Below are 10,415 nucleotides of genomic sequence, written 5' to 3'. Positions count from 1 at the left end.
CCCGCACCACCAGAACAAGTGAGTTCATGAGACAGGCAGCAGTTGTTTTATCGAGTGAAGTGGAAGGTGTTTAGATTAACCTCCACATTGGCGAGCAGAGATTAAATGTATCTACAACAGCCGTAAACACAGCCAGTTCTTGTTCTCCCGGTACATCAACACTGCCTCCAGAGAGGAGCTGACGCTGCTGCAGGAGCGCGCGGCTCCCGCGGCCGCTCAGGGCCGGGTCTCCGCTGAAGGGCTCACAAAGCCACCAAACAGCTGCCGGGCAGCCCTTGGAAGCTGCAGGGATCATCCATTTGTTCTCCGTGGCAACATCCCGCTGCAGTCACCCCAAATATACAAGCACTTGCACTGTGTCACCAGCAGTCACTATGCTCCAGGGCATGGGGGCTCCCACTAGCGTCGCCCACAGTAGCTCCCAAGTCCTGGCAGCTGTGAGGGAGGCCGTGTGCCTGGGGACATGGGTTCACCTCCCAGCCAGGACTGTGCCTGGTGGTTGGAGAGCATCTTGGAGAGACGTGGCCTCAGCATCACCTTGCAGGGGGAAGTTGGAGCACTGTCACCACAACCAGCATCCAATGTAGCTTCTGCCGGCAGGAGGTTTCTTACCTGTTTCTCTAGAGCATTTGATCTGGCCTTAGCTGAAAAGCATACCACACATTTCTATGCTCCAATGCTCAACAGTGTCAAGCAGTTGCAAAGATGCCACCCAAGAACGACACAAGACAAGAGGAGCCTAAGGTCCCTCCTTGGTGCGAGACGGGCACCATGCTTGGCTGCTCCAGCCTTGGGGCCTGCCAGGCATGAGGAGCTACCAGGTCTTCGAATGCCGTGTTGTGCTGTACTTAGGAAAGGGCAGCAGAGACAGGCATAGCTGGTCATCTTTAAACACCTCGTTCCCATGGAATATACAAGTTCCACCTGCTGCCAGGCAGGTCCTCCCAAGCCTCCCTCGGTTCCTTGCCCCATTCTCTAGTCTGTGTCAGGTTATCTTGGAGGAGGACTATCTTACTGACCAACCCGTCATGATAAGGTGGTGAAAAGGGACCACCAAGAGCGGTGCCCAAGGAGATGGCACAGCGAGGATGCTGGCACCCAGCACAGTAGACCCAGCACAGGGTCAAGAGATGCACTGGTCTAGAGCTGGAGGCCAAGGCAGGCGGATCCCTGAAATCCGGATGTCCCTCGCATCCCATTCCCACATCTGTGCGGGAAATCACACCAAGAACAGCGGCACCAACAGAAACAGCTCCAGGGACTGCTGCTTCTCCCCTTGTAAAATGTGGGGAAAACACATGTTGCCTTCAGCCACGTCCCTCCCCAGGCAGGAATGAAAATTGTGACTCAGAGGCCAGCAGCCGCGTTCCTGTGGCTACTGACTTTAGCCGTATACTTTTAAAATAACCCAACTGTCTATCCAAGAGCTGAGAGACTCCACGTAAGTAACCAAGATGAAACAAATACACTGCAGTTGCACCGGACTGATCCACGAAGTGGGAATTTTGCTGCCCAGCTACCACCTTCACCATGCCAGCCTGTCAGGAACCAGCATTGGGAATGCAATTCCTCCCCTTCCCAGCTACAGCACGCCAGGACACGCTAGCAGAATCTTGGAGCTCAGCACATGTATTTCACAAAGTCTATTTTTTTACTTTTTGGCCAAATGCATCAATATTTCCCCCTGACAAAGAAAGCCTAAAGACTGATTAGCAAACAGTGCAGAGAAGCTCTGTGTTTTAAGGCACTGTTAACTGAAAAATCCTCTCCACTCACCAAGAATCAGTGATAAAATAGCGAGAGTGCCTGGGAGGAGCTCAGTGGGAAGACGACTGCTCTCCAGGCACCCTGCAGCCCAGCCCGCTCTGATCAACCTCCCTCCTGCTTCCTGCAGAGTCAGGAGAGCCCAGAGACAACCGGGGGCTGAAAACCTCACCACCTTCCAAGCAAGCAATTCTCCTTGCCCCTGCCCCACGATACCTAAGGCAGTATCTGGAAAAGCCGGATAAACAGCATGCTCAAACGCAGTTCAAAGTTTTGGGCTGTGGGAACAGCGTGTCCTCACGGCTGCTTCTGCAGCCCGTCCCTCCAGGCTGGCTGAGCATGGGACAAAAGTGACATGCACGGAGGCCGTTATCTCTTCCTCCATCTTCTTCCTCCACAAGGATATTCTGGCATCACTTGCCTTCACCTCGCTGAGCTCTTCCCACGCTGACCTTTGTTCCCTTCACAGCAGCTTCCTGTTTTGGATATTTTCTTGGTCACAGATTCCTCTCCTACTTGTGCCACTGAAAGTGAGGTCCCCGGTGTGCCCCCAGGACCATCAAGCAAACCCTTCACGTGCCCTGTTTTACACTGCTAAGATCACAGCCAGGGAACTGCCTCCCAAAGGCCTGTCCAGCGCATGTGCCAGCTTCCAAACCTTTACAACAACAACACGGGACAATAAACCAACCCTGGGTATTGAAGCTTCTTTAATGTCACGCGAGAGATGTCACCACTTGCTGCCCCCCCGCTCAGCTGGGTTTCTCGCCAGCAGCTGCAGCCACGAGAGCCCTCCGGGACATCTCGCCCGGTTCCTGCCCTCCTAGCCACAACTTGCTCTCCATGAACAGAGTCTGTGCTTGATTAAAGCATAAAAAATCTGCTCTTTATTAAAGCTGATTGCACCAGACTGAATAAGGAGTCTGGATCGGACTGTCCCAGGGACCCACCCTCCCTGCTGTGGGTCAGCACAGAAACCCCTCCGTCCAACAGCATCAGAAAGCAAACACAGTCCCACTCTATCCCCGGCAAGGATCAATCACAGAACGGACACACATGGATCCGCACAATGACGGGAATGTTTCACATACAGATCACAGCAAGTTCAAGCAGGGTAACTGAAATGAACCCACAACAGGGGCACACCCCTCCTGGCACGAAACAAGGAGCATTAAAAGCAGAGAAACCCTTAGATTATATTTTTATGCGCCCTACTTGAAATCAAGTGATCTGGAAAATCCCAGAGCACTTGGGCACAGAGGCCCAAATCTTAACAACGCAGCTGGCAAAGTTGTGTGTTTTGTTTTTGCTGTTTAACACCTTCTTCATAAGGAAACAACTGACTTGGTGACGGGGGGGGAAAAAATGACTTAAAAATATTGCCCTGCTGTGTGACTGATAAAGCTCCATTGCGAAAGTCACTCTTGAAACTGGGCCCAGTTTGGGTTCTTGCAATTCCAGCACCCATAAAAGCCCCTAAGCACTGGGCTGAGAAAAATCTCAGAGCTGCACTCAGTGACTCCGGCTGCTCTGGGTGCCAAGAAGGCACCGGCCGCAGGGAAATAAAGGGAAATAACGACAACCATTTATTTTTCCTTATTTTTAGAAATATTCCCTTTAGCATATAACAAGTTTCTCTCCTGCCTGTGTATTTTATCACCTTCAGATATCATTATTACCCCCTCCTTTTTTTTTTTCTTAAGAGCATGAACACAATTCCTTCTGGCACCACTGGAACGAGCAGCTCAGCCCTGACAATCGGCCTGCAGCAGGCGGCCTGCCCAGCACGCTCCCCATGCAGAGAACGCTCCTTTCTCTGCCACACGCAAGTCAGGAAGAGACATCCACAAGGCTCAAGAAACCAAAGGAACTGGGATTTGCAGTTTCCCATTTGCACTGGGCTCTCTCCCCTTGCCACTCGAGTGCCGGGCCGGCTCTCTCGTTACGCAACGTTCCTCACGCAGCAGGTCCCACCCAGGCGCTGCTGAGTTTCCACCCTGGAACAGAGCTCACCATTTCCAAAAAAAACAGTGTCTAGCTCAGAAAATGGCTGAACGACGTTAAATTGTTTGCCAATATCAAAACACAAAGCCAGAGACCAGATTGCTAACGTCTTGCGCGGAAGCAAAGTGCAGTTAAGAGCAAAAGCAGCAGATATTCAGATAATTATCACGTCGGAGAAGAGTTCGTATCGCAGGGCACGCTCTTCCCCCGGCAAGGAAACAGTAAGCATGGAGATAAGGGTGATCCAATTAACAAGGCTTTACTTGGATTTCCAAATGGCATGTGGCAACGCTCTTAAGCTCTTAAAGAATGCCCCAAAGCTCTTACAGAAACTGAACCTCCATGAGATAAGAGGTAGAGGCCTCCCGTGGATTAATAACCGGTTAAAGGTTAGAAGGCAAAGAGCAGGAATAAGACTCAGTTTCTCACCAGTGGAGTCCCACGGAGGTCTGCCCTGTTCTGCATCTCCCTAAATGGTCTACAGAAAGGCAGGGCACAGCAAGACAATGAAGTCACCTCTCTGGACGGTTACCAAGAGCAGTCAAAGCAAAGGCCAAAGGATGCTGCATAAAAGCTGCGGTGAAATCTGCCCTCTGAGGCACCAACGCATCGCTTTGCGCTCAGCGACAAACGTTTGATCAGGTGGTTTGCCTCTCCCTTCACTTAAGCAACATGTAGATGAAAGAAGAGGTGCCGGTGCCAATCTCACCTGCTTCCAAAACCAGCAAGCAGCTCAGAGTCGCACACTTCACTATTCCCCAGGTTCCCTGTGGCTGCTCCTACCACATCTGCAGGAACCCACCTTGGGTTGGTTTCAGCTGTGCTCATGGTGAAGACGAGTGGAAAAGAAGCCAACATGAGTGTGCAAGAAACTCCCTAAAGTGTAGGAAATGGAGTCCTCCTGCAAAGATCTGCTAGGGAACAGAGCAGTGGGGAAGGAGAAATAACAACACTGTGCAAGGAGAAGGTTCACAGAAGGACCTGCGAGAGCACAGGGCCACTAGTGCCAGATTGCTGCTGTGCAGCTCACACAAAAGCTTTGCCCTTGTCCTTTCTTGGCCAGAAGAAGGAGTTGCTGCAGCTCAGACTCCCCAGTTCCCAGGGGCACTGGGCCGGTCAGGCACCCCACAGCGAGCTGAGAGTGCCCTACACGCCTGGAGGGAGTTGTCCGGTCCCCATGTTGAGCGCCACGGTCACACAGCGGGCACGCTGCCCCGAGCACAGCGCGCAGCAACAGCGAGCAAGGAAGGAAGTTCAGCGCTACCTGATATTCAAAGGGAAAATCTGGCTTCCTAGTGCCTCAGGATGTCCATTTTTGTCAGGCATTTCCCTCCCTGGGCAGTCAGCTTGTCAGTGGTGGAGCCGGCAGCCGCTGCAGGTCGCGCAGAGGCGGCCGCCGGGTGGGCCGCTCAGCACGGACACACGCGGCGAGGCTGAGTCACCGGCAGCCGGGCCCAGCAGCCGCTTCTCCCGGCAAGGTGTGACTCACCCCTCCAGAACGGCCGCCCCAGCTCCCGGCCCATCCCTCGTGATGGGCTCTTGGGGAGGCGAGCAGTTCAGGGGTTTTTGTTTAAGCTGGACAGACTTCTTCGTCCCTAGACACTAATCCTAGACATGCAGTCTCAAATGACTCGTCATGGGTTCAAGGAGGAGCTCAACCTGCTCCTGGGGATGGCTCCACCACCGGCTACAAACACAAATCTTCAGTCCCTTGTAGCCAGCAGGGCCACGAGAGCACAGCAGGAGATCAGGAATATACTCACACACACCCTGCTGTCCCGTAGTGCACACTGAGGTCTTGCTGTGCTTTGGAAGCTCTTCCTGGGTCTGGCATAGTTGTGACTAGTGCCAGAGGTTAGGAATAAGCCAGAGGACATGCAGGTTAAGCTCAGCATAGCTGGAAAACAGAATGTCCCTGCAATTATGCATCCAGCTATTTCTTTTCCACCTCTAGCAAGAGAGGGTTTCATTCCCATGCAATTTCACTGCAGGGATGGAGGGAAGGTAGGATGTCGGTCAGTTGTGGCAATCCAAATACAGACTATTCATCCAGTTGGGGTCTCGGGATCTCTTCACTGTTCCCGCAGGAGAAAACAAATCAATCTGTCACGCCGCCTTTCTCCTCCTCCGCAAACTGGTGCTGGTCTGAAGAGGTGGCGCCAACAGAAACTTGGCAGCGAGAGGTTGGCTGTAGCGGGTCCAAGCTGCAAGCCCTTGCTCCAGCCCTCCTCAAACTGGCTGCAGAAGTTCCACCTTCTAGTCCAAGTGCCGAGGAGCTGAGGCTCCCAAATGACTCTGTCTTTGGGGATTGTTTTCCTCTCCAGCGTTAACTCAATTTAGCTTTGAAGCTGTGCAAAGGTAAGTTTGGGCTGGAGAGCTCCAGAGATCCCTTCCAGGCTAAATTACTGTCACTTTAAGTGTGAATGGGAGAGCACAGGAGCCTCTGTTTCCCCACTGAAGCAGCACAACCAGAGCTGCTGAATTATTTTTATGAATTACAGAGCAGTAGACCAGCAGAGGATTGGTATGATCTACACTCTTGAAACACCAACAGCAATCAAAAATGTTATTTCATTTGCAAGCTACCTCCAGGCAGCAAGTAGCACTGACCCTTTCACTCCTCAGTGAAGAACCAGGACACACAAAGCACAGGGTGACACTGGGACCTTTCAACCAAGCCATGAATCAGTCCAGGTCCTCCTCCACTTTGCCGTTTTCCTGCCACAGGCACGGGATCTCTATAGACTCCATATCACCCCAGTGCCACCTGGCCCGGCACCGCTGGTGTCCAAGCCCTGGCATTTCTACACGGCACCACATAACTTACATGAGGAAGAACTGTCTGCGACTTCCAAGGACCTCGCTGTGGACCCTCGGCTGCCAGGGTACAAGGACATTTTTTTGTCAACTGAAGCTAAGGTCGGCTTTCACAAAAGAGAAAGAGGTCACTATGGACAACAGGTGACCACAATGAAGGAAGGCAAAGTCAGTCTTCAAGAAAAAAAAAAAAGACTTAATAAAATAACAATAAAAGTGACACTGTCTACTTGAACTCACAAGAAGTAATTTTTCCTCAACAAATGTCAAGTATTTTTGGAAAAGGCTGTAGTTCAAATGATGAAGGGAACAAAGTAAAGTTCATTTTTGTGTAAAGCAGGAAGCAGACTTCACCATCCTGTTTTCCAAGAAAAGTTATTACCAACACCTATTCACAGCCCCATGCCTGTATCCTGCAATGATAACACTGCCTTGACTCCTCTAGGCAATCAGATTTGCCAGCCCAAAGGCTTTGATTATAGACATAGCAAAAAAAAAAAAAAACAAAACAAAAAAAAAACCCAAACAAATAAAAAAATCACACAGAAAAAGAGTAGAAAAAAAGAGCAGAAAAGCAGTGTGCATCAGCCCTTTTTTACAGAATCCAGTACAGAATATATTTACCAGGAAGATACAGACCCCCTGAAGAACTGGAGATGCCACTTTCCAAAGCTCAGCTCCCAGTCATACGCTACCTGCTGCTACGGCAGGTTGCTGCCAGATGTACCCGACTAGCTGCTTCACTCTTCCATTCAGAATCCAGCTACTGCGGTGCTATTTGCCTCCAAGCCTGAACTGGCAGGAGTTGTACCGGTAAAGCCATCAAACAGGCTTAGCTGCAGGAAAAGGAAAGCCGTGGGGCCAACACAGCTCGTAGCTTCAACTGAAGTAGGAGCAAAAGCATTCTGCCTCTGGCATAAGTCATATTTTCCATAAGAGAAAACAACTGGGGACTCCCTTGCGCAAGGTCTGTTAGGAAAATTTTTGGTGCAGACAGGCCAGAAAGCAGAAGGAAAGAGTAAGGACTCTGTACACCCGCTCCAAGGTCTGCCTTGGGTCAGGGGAAGGGTCAGGGCCAGGTCTCTGTGACGCACCAACCTTTTACGATGTGCACACCTGGCCTGATGCAACCCTTAAATCTAGGAGCAACAAAGCATGACGTGGTGCCATCACTGGCACTAGGACAAAAAAAAAAAGAAAAAAGGAAATTGCAACAGGTGCTCTAACCAAATTCCTTTGAAAGTTGTGAACCAAGGGCACTAGGCATGTGCTGCTGGTAAAGGAGAATCCCCACTCCACCCCGAAAACACATTTGGGAGCTTTACGTGGAACGGATGATATCTGCTGGCACCACAAGACGGACAGGACACCCAGGACTTTACTTGGCAGATATGCTCCGGTTCACAGCCTTCAAGGGCAAAAACACCAACAAGAAAAACAAAAGTTGCAAAAATTAGCCTGAAACCTTCCCAGTCCCGAACTTGCAGCGCATTCGCTGCTTACTCACTTCTTGCTAAGCCTAGAGCTGCCAGGTCAGGCCCCACCCTCCCCTCCAGCACAACTGCTCTCTGCAGCTTGGAAGCTTTTTTTTTCCCACCCTGCTATCCAAAAAAAAAAAAAAAAAATCATTGGCGTGAAAGCTTTTATCATCCTGAAAAGGTGCCAGCTGCGAAGGCGACTCTGCGTCTCAGACGCCTGTTTCCTGGCAGATTTTACATCCTTTGCTCAGCTGCTAGGACGGCGGGGGCAGGAGGTGCCTGCAGCAGCAGCAGGCTATGAACCAGTGTTTTAAACAATCATGTGTTTAAGTGCTGCTGAATGCCCGAGAGAGCAAAGCTATCAAACCCAGGGCTAAGCAACAGAAGGGCTCGACAAACATCCAAGCAACAGCATCGGCCTGTCCAAGGTAAGGAAAAGGGGTGGACTGACATATGGTGACGCTGTGCACAGACCATTGGGATGGGCACAGGCTTCCAGACAGATGCAGGAAAGGTGCTTGGTGCTGGTTTGGCACTCAGAAATCCCTCTTCCTCTGCAGCCTAAAACTGCATGGGCTCTTTCATCAAAAAATACACAAGATAAAAAAAAAATGCAATCTCATCAGGATATTTTTTTTAAAGGCAGATTCTGGTAGTTGCTTGGCCTATGACAAGTAGCATCTACCCCATCCCACCTACCTGTAACTAGTTCCTCCATTAGCAGATTTGCCCTAGTAATGCAATTCAGGATTCAGGCCATAAAGTATCCATAAAGTTGGATACAACTTTAAGTTATTTGGAACTGCCTGCGAAAAGGAAACAAAGCAGTCTGGAAAAACAGGAATGGATCCACTTTCAGATTTGTTCTCACCCCAGTGCACGATAAGTGGTTAGGAAGGAACTGGTTTGGTTTGAAGTAGAGGTGGGACCAATCCTACTAACTCTTCAGAGGCCTTAAAAGACAATCCCTACTGGCCAAGTACAGTGCACTAAGTTGATGGTACTCAGAAAATTGGCTTCTATCAAACAAAGTTTCCACTTCTGCTAGATGCCCTCTATGCAGCCCCCAGGCTGGAGTGTTTCATGGTGTTGTGGACAGCGCTGCATGGGAAGTGAGGGCACAGATTGTCTTGCATGATCCAGCTCCCCAAGGAGGCCAAGACTCTCCATGTGTTCTATATTTTCCAAAAAACACACAAATAAAAGCTGCAAAGTTCCCACTGATCACAGGAGGAAAAAGCACAGGAAGTTAAATCCTCCAAGATGTCACAAAAGCTTTCCTCTTTCTACATCTCCTCGAAAGCCCTGCTCACTAGGCAACAGGAAAAGTAAATCTTCATCTTGCTTTGCACTTGTGTGTCTTCATTTCCTTCAACTTTCTCACTTTCTCTCCCTTTAAGTAAATGATGCTGGCTTTCCCAGAGTTAAGTGGAAGGACGAGGCAGGTCTCTGCTCTCCTCCACAATGTCCAACTCGGCCTATAGGTACAGCATGTGGCAGGAAAGGAAGCAGGACCACAGACACGGCTGGAATTCAAAGCTTAAAACCCAAGATGGGCTGAAAGAAACACAACCTACCAGCAGCCAGATGCCCTCGGGAGGGCAAGCGGGAACGGAGAGGAAGCTGGGGAGATACTTGGAGCTGTTTGCTGCTCCCTATGTCCCTCACGGATGCAGCTTTCCAGAGCCAGGGAGCTGGCAGGGGTGGAGAACAGCGAAGTACATTCATCCCAGGAGCAGCACTGACCTGGGAGCCAGACACTCTTCTGCCGCCGGTGGAAAGGAGAGCAACCGCCAGCCCGCTCCGAGCGCGGGAATGCCGGGGGGGAGGATGGGACACAGGCAGCATCTGTGTGCGGCCTCTGCCAGCCTGACTCCAGCCAGGCCTTGGCGGGAGGACGCTGGCGCGGCAGCTTCTCTAAGGACTAGCAGGATCAGCGCTAATGGCTGCAGTCTGCATCGCTGGCCTTACAAGGTAGGCATTAAAAGACCTGCCTTTGTTAGTGCCAGCCTAGAGGAAGAAGAAAAGCAGCATTATTAGCAAAGCAATAGACATGTATAATTAAGGACGCCTGCCACTTCCCATTAGAGCTGATTTTAGGCACTAACTTGGATGGGAGTTGGCTGCCGTTTCCGTGCTTTGTCTGAGCATCAGAATGAATTTCTTTTGTAAAGGGTTCAGATGTTTCTCAGAGTTGATCCAAAAAATGTAGGTTGTTTTTCCAGGGTCTGAAGACACTATTAGCTTCAAGAGACAGCACTGATGTCTCTGGCATTCCAAATCAGGATTATTTCAAACAGAATAGCTTTGCTTTCCGTTATCTCTTAACACATTCAACTCACCTCATTTCTT

This window comes from Nothoprocta perdicaria, unplaced genomic scaffold, assembly GCF_003342845.1.
Source record: "Nothoprocta perdicaria isolate Ctin4 unplaced genomic scaffold, notPer1 scaffold_11, whole genome shotgun sequence".
Taxonomy (NCBI): domain Eukaryota; kingdom Metazoa; phylum Chordata; class Aves; order Tinamiformes; family Tinamidae; genus Nothoprocta; species Nothoprocta perdicaria.
Note: the sequence above shows the minus strand (reverse complement) of the source record.